At 36.5% G+C, this 13947-nt stretch overlaps 1 protein-coding gene across 3 annotated transcripts in view; it reads left to right on the top strand.

The window, feature by feature from the left end:
• The window catches only part of CDKAL1 (CDKAL1 threonylcarbamoyladenosine tRNA methylthiotransferase), a 375244-nt gene that overhangs the window by 271467 nt on the left and 89830 nt on the right, over positions 1 to 13947 (top strand). The window lies entirely within an intron of this gene.

The raw sequence follows: 13947 nt of genomic DNA, 5'->3' as shown, positions 1-13947 counted from the left end.
AAAAAATTAAAACATTGGTTTGTGTTTCAGGTTTGTATTCCTATGCACAAGTTCTTAAGTATGATATTTTCACGGGAGGTGCAGAGAGCTACCCACTTCTGTTTAGCTGGGTGCCTATGGGAAGACAATCTGCAAAGAGATAAATTATTAAAAGAACATTAGCTGTTCTGTAGTTAGAAGTATTACTTGGAAAATGGTAATTGTCTATTTAACCCAGTCTTGCATTCTTTCTTCTTATTTGTAGCACTAGTTCTTATTGCTTTCAGTGAACCAGAAGCTTCAAAGAAGATGGGGCCTCTAATCCAGGGCTGATGAAAATCTGTAATTAATAGATTTTTGTTTCTTTTTTTTCTTTTTTTTTTCCCTGTAGTCCTGCAGAAATCCTGTGTTATGAGATCCTTTGTTCTTTTATCTCTTAGTAGAAATGGAGAGCAACTAGTCAAATAGAGCAGGAAGAGCTTGTGCTAATCTCCTATGTTTTATATTCACATTACTTCTAGACAGCAGCTGATGGTCTTTTTTGCATTACCAGAAATGGACAGGCATTTTATTTGTTACTCCTTGCTTAGAGTAACTTATGTTTTTCTGCTAGGAAAGGGAAGTAGCACACAACCATCAACATTATGCACTCTGATCCTTTCATCTTTTAATGAAATATTATCCATGTTAATGAATGCATTTTATTGTATTTGCATTGGGTAGGAAATAGCATATGCACTGCTGTACAGCTGATCTATGCAAGTGCCTCAGTGTGCATTGGATCACCAGTCTGAGCTTGAGAACTTGGTGTTTCCATGGGATGTTCATAACAGTATCCTCTGCAGTAGATTTGTTGATCGCATTTGTTTATGGGAAAATAATTTTCTCTGTACTGTTTAAAAACAGATGTTGAATCAGTGACCAAGTTTGACAACTCTTATTCTTCTTTTCTTCTTTGTTATTTTTTTCTGAAGGTTGAATATATTTGCTGTGTTATTTCAGGTTTTTATATACTTCTGCAATGGACAAATCCATTGCTACATGCAGACTGTTTCATTTTAGTGAGTTCCTCTTCAGCAACTCTGATTCAAAATGGCTTTGGTGATTCTGCCCAAGTATCACAGCTGCAATAATAACATATTTGTCATGTCAGTTTCTTTTCAGATTAGCTTTTTTTTGAAGACTTTACAACTTCTAGACACAATCTGTAGAGTAGGAAGCATACTAATATTTAGTACTGTTATATTTTTAGTGGATGGTTTTGATGATGATCTTAAGTATAATTGCCTTTTGGGAGAAAATCCTCATTTCAGATTATCTGAATAGAAAAAACAATCAGTAGGTCAACATGGAATCATCCCTTCACATAGATAATTTATCACTGAAAGCCTTACAGGCACTGATATTTTGCTAAAAGGTTAGATGACACTAATCCAGGTGGAAAGTTCTGCCACCATAAATTCAGAAAAGACAGCTAAGGCTGCAGGCCTTTCTTATTTCTCCTAGAGAAAAAATGTCCATGGAGAATCAGACATCTGTCTGAATGGTCTCATCATTTCATAACCATCAATTAGATTATGCTTGCCATAAATACTCTTTCCAGTTTAGAGAAAAGTTAAAACAAACCTAGGCATGATTTTTTTTTTTTTTTAATAAGCAGTTACAGTAATGCTGAGTCATGTGCATGGAAAATGAGCCAAGATGTCCCAAACTTAAATGCTACCCATTTTTTTTTTCTTTCCTTTGTCCCCATTTTATCCACCTTCTGCTAAATGCACTGTTTCAGAGATGAGTCTGGATGCTCCTTATGTCCAGCAGGTTGAAAATTCTCACGCTGAAATGATGAAGTGCTACTTTGTGTATTGTTACTGCTGCTATTATTGTAATTATGTATCTGAATTTCTCCATTTTCTTGCTGTGTTTGCTTGTAAAAGTGTTAGTGTTGATAACTGCCTAACTCAAATTACATATTCTAGTTAAACTAATAATAAGCAATATAAGAGAGCATGACTCAGATGTGTCTGGTAGGAAATTCATATTTAGCTGCATTGCAAAGGATCTGAATAATTCTAAGTGTGAAAGTTGCTTTTTTTCCTCTAAAATTAAGAGCATGTAATACCTTACATTTTTAGTAACTTCTTTGGTCTTTATTTTTCCAAGGCAGTTATTACTCATGTGGGGACTTGCAAGATTCTTTTCTCTGTCCTCATGATTTGGTCCATCCCAATTTCTGAAACATTAGAGGAGATTATCATCTCAGCATCAACTTGACTTCTGTCACTTGGAAATTACATGAGGAAATAGCCATTTTCAAAATAAGGATCTTAGCAAGGTACAATTAGGTTAATCTCTACTGAGAATAGGAGATGGCTGCTGTTTTCAAAGGAGTAATGTGACTGCAGCTTCATGATTACACAGCTATCAACTGCAGTGTGGATTCTAATTTTTCTGTATGTATTTTCAATAGTGTAAGAAATTTGGCTTCAATTATATATTCACTTTCTCTTTCATTCTCTCTTTCTTTATATCACCAGATAATTACATTGCTTTGAGCTAGAAAACTTAGTCAACTATTGAACGTTTCCTTTAATTCCTCTGAAGTGTCTTATTAATTTTTTTGCTCTGTATTAGTTGTATTAAGCACTATGCTTACTATGCTGAGGTGAATAACTAATTTGCAAACTTCGTAACTGTCCTGGTTTTGGCTGGAATAGAGTTAATTTTCTTCCTAGTAGCTGGTATGGTGCTGTGTTTTGGATTTAATATGAGAGTCATGTTGATACCGCTACATGATGTTTCTAGATGTTGTTAAGTAGTGTTTATAGCAAGTCAAGGACTTCTCAGCTTCTCATGCCCTGCCAGCAAGAAGGCTGGAGGAGCACAAGAAGCTGGAAGGCTGCACAGCTGGGACAGTTGTCCCAAGCTGGCCAAAGGGGTATTCCATACCATATGGCATCATACTGAGTATACAGATCTGGCCAGAGGCAGATGCTGCAGCTGCTCAGTCACCCTGACAAGTTAGAAAACTAACACACTCACCATTATTAGGAGAAATAAATATCAGTGATCAGACCTCGTATCCCACTCCATTTAATCAAACCATCACTTAGATCTGTTCCCATATCTCCCAATTACAGGAGCAGTACATAATGCACTAAGAGATTTTTTCCATAAGGATAGCATAATACAATATACAGCTCAGTGTTGTCTGCCAGACAAGTTGTATTTGATCATCTCTGTGGGACCAGAATTTTTGTGGCCTTTATTCTATAATGGCTACTTGTTTCTCTTAGACCACTTTACTTTTACTTCCCTCTAGGAGGTCTCCAAGAAGATTCATGACACCCTTTCATAACTGAGTGGCTGCATATTCACCATATCTCTCTTTGATGTGAATTCTGCAAATTACTAGATATAGGCATTCTTGAGTGGCAATAGATGCAGTGTAATGTTTAATTCCTCCTTTGCTGGATGGATGGGTATAGGTTTTTCTTCTGTGGAAACTCATGTGCTCTTATCTATTCAAAAAACATGATTATCCAAATGTTGCCAAATTATCTCAGCCTCGCTGAAAAATAACCACTCCTGCATCAGGCAATATTAACTGTCCTCTGCTTCAGCATTTTTAAACTTGAGGTAGCTGGACAGCAAATGAAATAGCATTGCTTGTGCAAGGGACACCTTTAGCCATGTTCAGAGCTCTAAAGGAAAGGAGCACAAGTGGACCTTGTAGGTGTCCCATCAAAAAGGCTGGTGAACTACCTGCTGAGCAGACAGTGAGGAATGATGACAACTGAGGACCACTCTTGCCTTTGAGGATAAGTTTCAGCCTTTAGTGAGGAGTGATGCGGTACAAGGTGCTCGGGGAGGCCAGAGTCAGAGCTAAAGCAAGGAAAGAATTCATCTGCTGCCTGATACAGATTTAGAAATAACTTGATAAGGTTTCATGTACTCTGTGATACATGACAGAACCAATGGCACTGTTAAGCACTTGAAAGTTGAAAGAGTGGAGCTTTGGATAGACTTGATTATTTAATGTGATTTAAATGCCCAGAAAGGAAGGTACCATCTCATTTCTAACTCACAGACATAGCAGAATCAGTAATACTTCTTGTGTCAGAGTAATGGTGGCCAACCCAAAGATCATGCAATGGGATTATGTAGGGATATTCTTCTAAAATTAAAGAGGAATACTGTGGAGATCATAAGGTGGGAGGAAAGGAAAGTAAGTAGAAAAAGAAACAATGCCACTTATGCAGCAGTACTGTTACTTCAGTCTATCATCACTCTGAGCTCCCCTGTTAAGTGCCATGACTAAATGACATAACAAATCCCAGGAATTGGATGCAGTTGTGATAACTGCTCCTGGTGTATCAAAGGTTCTTGGCCCCTGACACATCTCCTCTTCCAAGCACATGCCATAATGTGTGGTGTAACATGCAGGATGTTTTTTGTGTGTAAGAGAAGCCAAGACTGACTAATGTCTGAGTTTGACTGCTGAACCTCTGTACTACAGTTTGTTTTTCAGCAGTACACTTCTATTTGCTGTTTGCTATTCTGATAGAATAAAAACCTGAGTGAATATTTTCATGACAACTTTGGGACCAGGGAGTTAAAATTGTGAAGGCTAGAGGGGAATATAGACCATGAAGAAAAAAACCAAAATATAATTATTCATATTTTTCACTGAATTGTTGTAGTATTCCAAGCTAATTCCACTTTCCAGCAAGTTGCTTTGTAGTAGTTTTATTTACATCCATGTTCCCTTATGATTTTTATGAGAAAAACATGTGAGGTACTGCAGAAAGCCCTGCAAACCATTGATAGCTATGAATTCTCTCATCTACAAACCCGGTAATTCTTTGATGGGTTTTATTTTGATTGGTGTGTTTGTTGGTTAGTGCCATATCAATGCTGGTTCCTTCTGTTACCTTCTAGATGCTTAGAAATAATTTTGGATTATTTCCTCCCTGATTTTTTTTCAGTAACTCTATAAACTGGTTTACCTATCAAAGCCTGGTCCCTCCTTTCCTCTGTTTTAAAGGTGGTCAAAACATTTGACTGCTTTTATGCTGTATCTTTAAATCTACCCCCATGTTCACCATTCAGCACGTGGCCCTTCAGGTTTTTGCAATGAATTCAAAGGAGCATAATTATCTGTGAATAAGGGCTTTGTGGTTAGACAAAACTACTAAACAGAATTTTACAAGTGTTTATAGACCATTTTATTTCAGAGCTAGAATCAGCTCATATTCAAACCATCTTAAGTTATTTGACCAGGCGCTGAAATAAAAATCTGTTTTTGTTGTGGTGGGAGACAGTTGAGCTGGTAGGTTTTAAAATAGGTTGAACCCTTTTTGAGAGCTATAAATGATCTGCCTATGGAGCTGCAGAAAATTCAGTTCATAGCTGAATCTGGAGAATGAGTTAAATTGCACGGTAACAGCTGGACAGTGCAGAGTCAGATGCCCGTCAGAGAAAGGACGAAAGCCTAGAGCTGGGACTCTTAAATCTTAGACTAGTGTAGAATAGAAATCTTGTGCTTTCAAGGAGCACAACTGTGTTGCTTGAGAAAACAAGTGAAAATTCAAAGCTAGATTGGAAATACACTTAGGAAACCAGCTTAGTTGGTGTTCTACTTTTTAGGGTTTTTTTCCAGCAGAAACTGGTTGGAATGAAAAGTACCATCTGTTTCCTCAGAAACTTTATAGAAATCCAAGTTGAAAATTAGAGCATCTTAAAGTAAAGCACAACTATGGGTTCATTCTGGGCCATGTTATTAAGAAACATAATAAAAAAAAAAATAGAGAATATACATACAGAGGAAGAAGTAGAATTCTTCCTAAACTTCATTGTCAGGCCAAAAGTAGTTACAGAATTTGCAAGAATAATGAAAGTGCTGTCAACATCATGTAACTTTGTGAGCTGATGTTTGCAGCCATGTGCAGAACATATGTTGTATAAAAAAATAGTTTTGGAAAGTGCAGTCGTCCAAGATTTGTAGTGACTATGAGCATTCAGTACCCATTCTCCTTCCCCTGTGAGTCTGTCTGAAAACCCTGATGGAATTGTGAGATTTTTTAGTTGCGAGGAAGCTGAAACAGTATCAGGAGTTTTGAACAACACATGTTCCTGTGCTGAATAAAAGGAAAGGAAGATACTCTCAGAGATAAAGTAGAATAACCTTTGATTTTAAGAGAGAAAACTGTTTTATCTCCAATCTACTCTTTATTCTTCTGTCCTATTCATTGGCTCATAATGAAGTGGAATAACCATAGAAGAAGTCTTAACTGTGCCTTTTTGTAATTTTTGCTTGAATTACATTTAGGTAACTTATGTAAAACTGAAACAAAATGCTATTTTTCAATTTTGAATTTTAATTCACTTTATAATCCAGACTGCTCAGAACTAAAAACAGTGCCAGCAGCTGCAATTAGTAATAACTTATTCCCTGAAACTGGATATAGTCATCAGAACAGAAAATTTTCAAAATTCCAGACTTCTTCAAATGAGAATGTGGTTTAGGTTAATTTTTTTTGTGACTTAACACAGACAGCAAATTAATTTGTATCATGGAGGCAACTGAGCTTGTCCATCATTGGCAGATAATGTAACATTTATGATGGCTCATACAACATGCTTTGGAATGAGAGAACACTGAAATATCCTGAGGTGGGTTCTTGGTGACCCTTTCTTGAACTTCATCTGTCTTTGATAATCCAAGTGCAGTCCCTCAAAGCCGCCACAATCGATCAGGTCAGTGAGTGCTCTGGAACTTGTATCTTCCACTGTTTTCATTGCTGCACCTGCACCTCTGGTCATTGGGCTAAAACTCTTAGAACCTGGAATTCCTGAAAACCTGGGAGTAGAGTGGAAGACTGAATACTAGATGAAGATAAAACAATGAGAGCAGTTTTTGTGTGTCTAGTGAATTCGTGTGTTGAAGGTGGTCTCTCTCACATAGCAAGCACTTGAGCACTGCTTCCCACAGTTTGTACCACACTGTACCTTCTTCAAGCACTTCTCTTTCTGTTCTTGGAAGGATGGAAAACCTGGTGCTTTCAAGGCTGCCTGTGTGTGGTGCAGCACACAGATAACCTCACCAGATCATAAAAAGGAAAAGAGTGCCCTGCAGACAGGTCTGTCCTGAGCTTATGTATGTACTGGGCTTAACATATCTGTAGCTACAGATACATAGATATTTTAAAATTACATTTTACTAAGAAGTAGTTTGCAGTTCATTCGGGTTTATATTGTTGTGTAACTGTCTGCAATAATGATACATATTCAAAAACAGTCTGTCCCTTGTGACCAATCACTTTATTTCTGGTTTAGTGTCAATTTGATTTGAAATATGGCTGATACCGCAGGCCAAGATTCAGCTAGATATTTTGTTCTACAAATTGTTTTGACCTAAGCAGTCTTCCTAATCAATTATAGTGGCATCCTTAGGAAATACCCACCTCATATAGACAATGAAATTTCTACATGAATTTCAGATACAAAAATCTGTATCAGAAGTGAGTCAGATAATTTTACAAACTATACCAAATTTGTGGACCCTCAAAATGAACAAGTGCTGAAGGCTTTTTCTGAAATTAATAATTGCTTTGTAAAGGTCTTCAGAATAAATTTTGCATAATTTATAGAATCATAGCATTATAGAATATTCTGAGTTGGAATGTTATTGAGTCCAACTCCTGGCCTTGTGCAGGACACTCTTGTCACATCCTGTGCCAGAGAGCATTGTCCAAATGGTTCTGCATCTCAGGCAGGCTTCATGCTGTGAACACTTTCCTAGGGAGTTCTTTCCAGTGCCCAACCACCCTCTGGGTGAAGAACTTTCTCTTGATATCCTACTCAAATCTCCCCTGACTCAGCTTCATGCTCTTTCTTTCCTCAAGTCCGATCTCTGATCATCAGAGAAGAGATCAGTGCCTGCCCTTTCTCTTCCCCTCGCAAGGAAGTCGGAACTGCAGTGAGCTCTCCCCTCAGTCTCCTCCAGGCTGAACAGACCAAGTGCCCTCAGCTGCTCTTCACATGGCTTACCCTCAAGACCCTTCACCATCCTCATGGCTCTCCTTTGGACACTGTCTAACAGTTTAATGTCTTTCTTACATTGTGGCACCCCAAACTGCCCCCAGCACTTGAGGTGAGGCCGGCCCAGCCCAGAGCAGAGCAGGACAATCCCCTCCCTTGCCCAGCTGGTCGTGCTGTGCCTGATGTCCCCAGGACACAGCCCTGGCCCTCCTGGCTGCCAGGGCACTGCTGGCTCAGATTCACCTTGACACAGACCAGGGCCCCAGGTCCCTTTCTGTGGTGCTGCTCTCCAGCATCTCATTCTTCAGTCCATACATCCAGGTTTGCCCCATCCCAGGTGCAGAATTCAGCACTTTGCCCTTGTTAAATTTCATATGATTGGTGACTGCCTATCTCTCTAGTAAAAACTGACAGAACAAGTGTTAATCATAAGATAAATTAAAATATTTCAGATTTACCAGAAGGAATAAAATTCAACATTTGTGAAATATATGGGTTTGAAGTGTCTGTATTACATAGCTAATATATGGGAGGTGAGAAGGAGAAAATTGCAGTGCACATGATTTAATTGAAAATGTATCCTTCAACAAATTCTTTTCAGAGAGGTTGACAGATGTTCTTAGGGGGATCCTAGCTATTTTTTGAAAATGTCTGTAATTTTCCATAAATTATAATATCTACATAAAATGTAAAATAGACTAAACCATAATAATTTGTGTTGCTATAATCCAGAAGACAGTACTCCTTTAATGTTTGCAATCATTTTCTACTATTAATGATCAGTAAAGCTGTGTGAAGTTTTATTATTTTACTTTTTTAGACAATAAACACATTGCATGGAGTCATAGAACCATGCTATATTTTTTTTAATGAATCATTGTGTCTGAAAAAAGTATACAAAATGTGAATTATGAATCTACAGTTCTGTTGTTGGAGCTGGGAAAAGTCCACTATTCTGTAACATCGAGATGAACTGCTGAATAGCACACTATACACTAAATTATACTTTCTATGCATGGATCAAAAATTATTAGAAAGTTATTTCTTAAAGCAAGCTTAATATATGTGAGGGTCAGTAGTTAAATGTCCTGGTTTATGGCAAATTTGAGAGAAAACCTCTGGAAGGAGACCTCAGAAAGCAAACCCCCATGGCCCCATAGTAATTCAGGTAGGTTTGGTCAAGAAGACTAGCTACTCCCCAAATTATTTTCTATGCTTTATAGATGGGATCAGAAAAACAGGAATAATGTCAGTAGAGGTAAGTTAGTGATAGGAAGCAGAGAACTTGCCAGGCCTGTATTGTCACTTCTGTTCTTTCAGAGCTTACAGGGCATAGCTACAAGTGCAGAATGAACACCAGGTATGATTTTATCAAGAAATCTGGCTGGGGCACAATATTTTTTTCAGGATCATTTCTAGGAGGGTGATGCATTGAATAACAGAGGTCAAAAAGAATGGTTCAGTGGTTTCTGATCACTTTTTTTAAAGCTGTTTTGCAGACCAAAAAGCAATCTGCAAACTTTGATAACATGGTGGTTCCAGTGGCTTGTCTCATATTTCTGTTGTGGTTATAGGTACACAAATTTAATACTTTATGGATTGAATCTCCAAGCAAGGCTTTTAAATGTACCTTGGTTGGAGTAGTTGCTATCTCCATCTCTGGTGTTTTGCCAAGTAATTCTGTGGAGATTAAAGTTTGTCCGGGGGGTGTCTTTGGGTAGGGTGCTACCTGCTTCATTCTAATTTGTAAGAATTCTGAGTTTGGAACTACCCAAGGCTTTAGTAGTTTTGAGATCACAGATGTAACATAAGGGAAAAGAAAGACACAGTTTTTTTACTGATCAGAAAATGGATATTTCTGAAGTCAGAGAATGCCATAACTAACACAAAACATGTTAGAAAGTGCTGTTTCATTAAAGGAAGATCCAATCTCATGGTTTTGTGTCTGTTTTTCTGGAGCCTTTGTGCTTTCAGTTACACTGGGAAGGGAAACTGTGAAAATACACTCAAAGCTGCTTCATTTTTCTCCCAAAGTGTATCAAAATTGTAGTTACATTTTTTTCTTGATTCATTGAGTTTAATATGATTTTAAATGAAGTAATTAATTAGATACTGCAGAAGAAGGTAAAGTGGTTTACCAGACTCGTTTGAAAGAAAAACTCAATATTACTACTGGTTGTTAGTTAGCATGCTGCTCAAGGATGGGGGTGGGAAGCCTTATAAACTCTAAATTAAATAAGGTTCCTGTGGCAAAATAAAATCGTTTTTTAATTCTGATCAGCAGTATGTAAAAGAGAAATGGGGGAGATGATTGGTAAGTGAGGGAACAGAACTGAAATAAGTAATCTGATTGCTTTGACACATGTTATTATTCACTGTACTCATGAAGAAAAAGAAGAGTATTTGAACAGAAACAGATACATGTTCTTGTTACTGAAGGCAGCTCTGTATGTTGAAATGATTTTAAATCATGTGAGCAAGAAAACAAAGACAAGACAACTTTGCTGGCAATATATTGATACTGCAACTTTCAGTGGAACTGCTGGAATCTACAGATCTGTCACAGTATTAGGCTGGAATTATTAAGACTTTGAAGGTGAAAATAGGGAAAAAAACCCCTTTTTTTCTATTCTATTTTTCTGAAAAAATAGAAAAAACTTTCAGTTTATAAAACTGAAAGTCAAATCTAAAGAAAAGCAGTAATACCTTCAGATTGGGAGTAATTTTGTCCCTTTTTGTTCCTAGATGAAAATGTGAGAATGTTCCATATAAGTAGCTTCTAAGTAATCTATAATGTAAGTATCTCAGTGGTATTGTAGTTCTTCTTCACAATAAACATTGGAGCCCTACGACACCATGCTTGAAAAGAAAACAAACAAGTTTTGGGCTACATTAAAATCATCTGAAAGACAGGTAATTATCACCTGAATATGAAAAGAGGATCACGAGATAAGTGCAATATACATGTGTGATGTGAACCTACAATGTTTAGCATTTGTTATAACTATTCCATTTATAAAAATATTTTTCTAAAGTTTATTCTGATTATAAAAATTTATTATTATGATACCCCTACTTTTACCCTATTTTCACACCTTTATTTGCAAAAAAAAAAAAAAAAGTAAGGTAGTCAGCCCAAAATTCTATGCTTGTTGACTTGTGCAGAAAATATTTTAAATGGTTTTAGATTCCTTCTGTCCTACAGGGTTTGTTGGGTTTTTTTGTTGGTTGGTTGATTTTGTATACATTCTGTTGTTCTTTAAGTGATATTTCATGACTAAAAGTAGAATAATAATCCACAGTATAGTCCATGTAAAGCATTAGAAAGAGTTTTATTATTGCTAAAAATCGATGCATGAGAAAAAGAGTAAAAACACCAAGGTCACTAACTGTGCTTTATTGGTATATAGTCCCAGATTCTTGTCAAAATAACCTTTATTGTTCCTGTACCTTAAACATATAATATGCATATACTGGATGACCAGTATCCCTTTTAAAAACCCCAGTATTCAAAAATCTGAGACCCAGCAAAATGAGAGAGAGCAAGGAAAGTGTGTTACTTGCATTGCATATCTGCTTGTGCAGATATGGGGGATGGGGGAAATAATGAAATTGTGATAATGTGTTGTTTCCTCTCTACTAACATTGTCTGTGTGTTCATCTTAAGAAATGTCATTAGTTGATGTTGGTTTCTGGTTCTTATTTATAAAAATAACTTGGACACTGCCTGTCTTTTCAGAAAAAGTTAATTACTTAGGGGTATTTTAATAACAAGCTTGAAATAACTAACTTAGAAAAAATATTGATTTATTTAAGGAAAATCTTCCATCCTGGCATACTTACGTGTACAAGCATATATGGTTTTACAGTATTTAACTCAGTCCTGCAGCAGCATCTTAATTTATTCTTCATCAGATGTTCACATGGTTTTCCTGATAAATATATAAAAAGTGTCTCCTTTTTATCTCCTACATAATGTGGTATTTTTACAGCTTTTTAAAACAGAAAACTGAAAATTGGTTTTTAGAGTCATATGCATATATTTTTTTATTGGCTTACATCAGTATAGGATCTGAATTTCTCTCTATCTCATCTCCCTGAACTTGTTTCTTTAAGTGCTGCAAACTAAGGACTATCTATCACTGTATGGCAAACCTGAGAGAAGTACAGGAATAAGCTAGGAGTGTGACGTGTAAAGTGTGAGTACAGGAATAAAATAGGAGTGTGACATTGCTGTCAGACTCCTGGAAGGTCTTTTCATGCTAATTTGGAAAGAAAATAATTTTTTTTTTCAGAAATAATTAGAATGTATCCTCTGTGGACCTGTGAGCATGTTTGAAAGCAATAGTGCTACTGCACGTGGAACAATATTATAAGATAGTACAGTTGCCCAAGTTCAGAGAGGGTTTTTGAGTGGCTGGTTACAGTGTGATTTTGGCAACATTATTGGTATGGAATAAAGGACTGGAGTATCAGAACACTGAAGAAAAGATTGGGGAAAGAAAAGTTTTTGTATTGGTCAAAGGGTATTTTAAAGGGATGTTGGACTAAGCTGAGGGAACATAATTAGGGATATGAAGCTGTGTTAAGGGAAGAAATTCTGGGTAGGTATTTAAATAGGTATTTTAGGGACTGAAATAGTCTGCTGGAGGTGATAAAAGAGAAGGAGCTTTTGGACTCCTTATTTTCCACTGTAACATGTAGACATGGAGAGGCCTGCTTTGCCTTCTGCTCTGTACTGCATAGAGGTGAGCTGGGAACCATGCTGCTTCTTTATTTCAAAAACTTATTATTCATACCATGTGACTCATGCCAGCTGTAGGAATTGAAGGGATTACCATTGGAGCAGCATGAATTCCCTTGTCCTGTGTCTGTGTTTTGAAATACTACATATTTTTGGGTTTTAGAGATCTGAGTTAAAGTGCACTTTTTGTTGTAGAAAGATAGAAGCAACCTTAACACTGTGCTTATGACAGTTTTATCTCTGTATATTCAGATTCTGTATAAAATAATCAAATGCTTTAGATTTAGCTCAGCTAAGCATATGGGGCATCCTGGGAATTTTGGGGCATTTCTTTATCTGCATCTTGCGAAGTTTCATTTCATGTTTTTATTAGGAATTTCCAGTATTTTCCCAGTCAGGAGACTTTTGGTTTTGTACAAAAAAACCCAAAAAACCAAAAAAAAAAAAAAAAAACCCAAAAAAAAACAAAAACCCAAAAAAACAACAACTTCTGTGCAAAGGCAGGAAAGAAACTGTAATTTTCTATAATAACAAAAAATTGAAGACTGTGTCAGTGTGTTCTGTAAGGGAAGCCATGTTCACTCTTCGTCTAGCTCAATGTGTAACCAGCATCTTGGTGGGAATCTGAGGGTGAAAGATTGGTGGTTTTCTGTCATATAATTTTACTGAGTGTTATTAAAGTAATTGCAGTCAAAATGAATACAAGAGAAATAGTCTTCAGTAACGATGAGCAAGACTTGGACTTTTTCTGGATTTTGTAGGGTTTTCTTCATAGAAAGATTAGTACTGAGATTTCCATAATACAAATTCAAATGCCTTTGTCTTCTTCTTGCAGGGTGCTACATTAAATTAGGTTTTTTCAAGCCATCTTTTTAGTAATCACTTTCATATCACTTTTTAATTTATTATCACATGCTCCAAATAATTTTACTTCTCCAAATAATCACATTTCTTCAGATAATTAATGAAGTTATTCACATAACTCCAAATAAATTACTTTATCTGTAGCTGTACTACCAGAAAAGAAGTCATTGTAAGTCATTAATTGCTTAATGTTTCACGGAAAATAAAAACTATGTAAGGAAAGAAAATACATAGTTCATGTTGCACAATCAAAAATTACTAAATTGCCTTATGGTTTCCAGAAGTTAAAATATCTTTCCAGCTTAGCTGGAAAACTACTT

Source organism: Lonchura striata, chromosome 1 (assembly GCF_046129695.1).
Source record: "Lonchura striata isolate bLonStr1 chromosome 1, bLonStr1.mat, whole genome shotgun sequence".
In the NCBI taxonomy this organism is placed as follows: Eukaryota; Metazoa; Chordata; class Aves; order Passeriformes; family Estrildidae; genus Lonchura; species Lonchura striata.
This window is presented reverse-complemented; position numbering and strand designations above follow the sequence as displayed.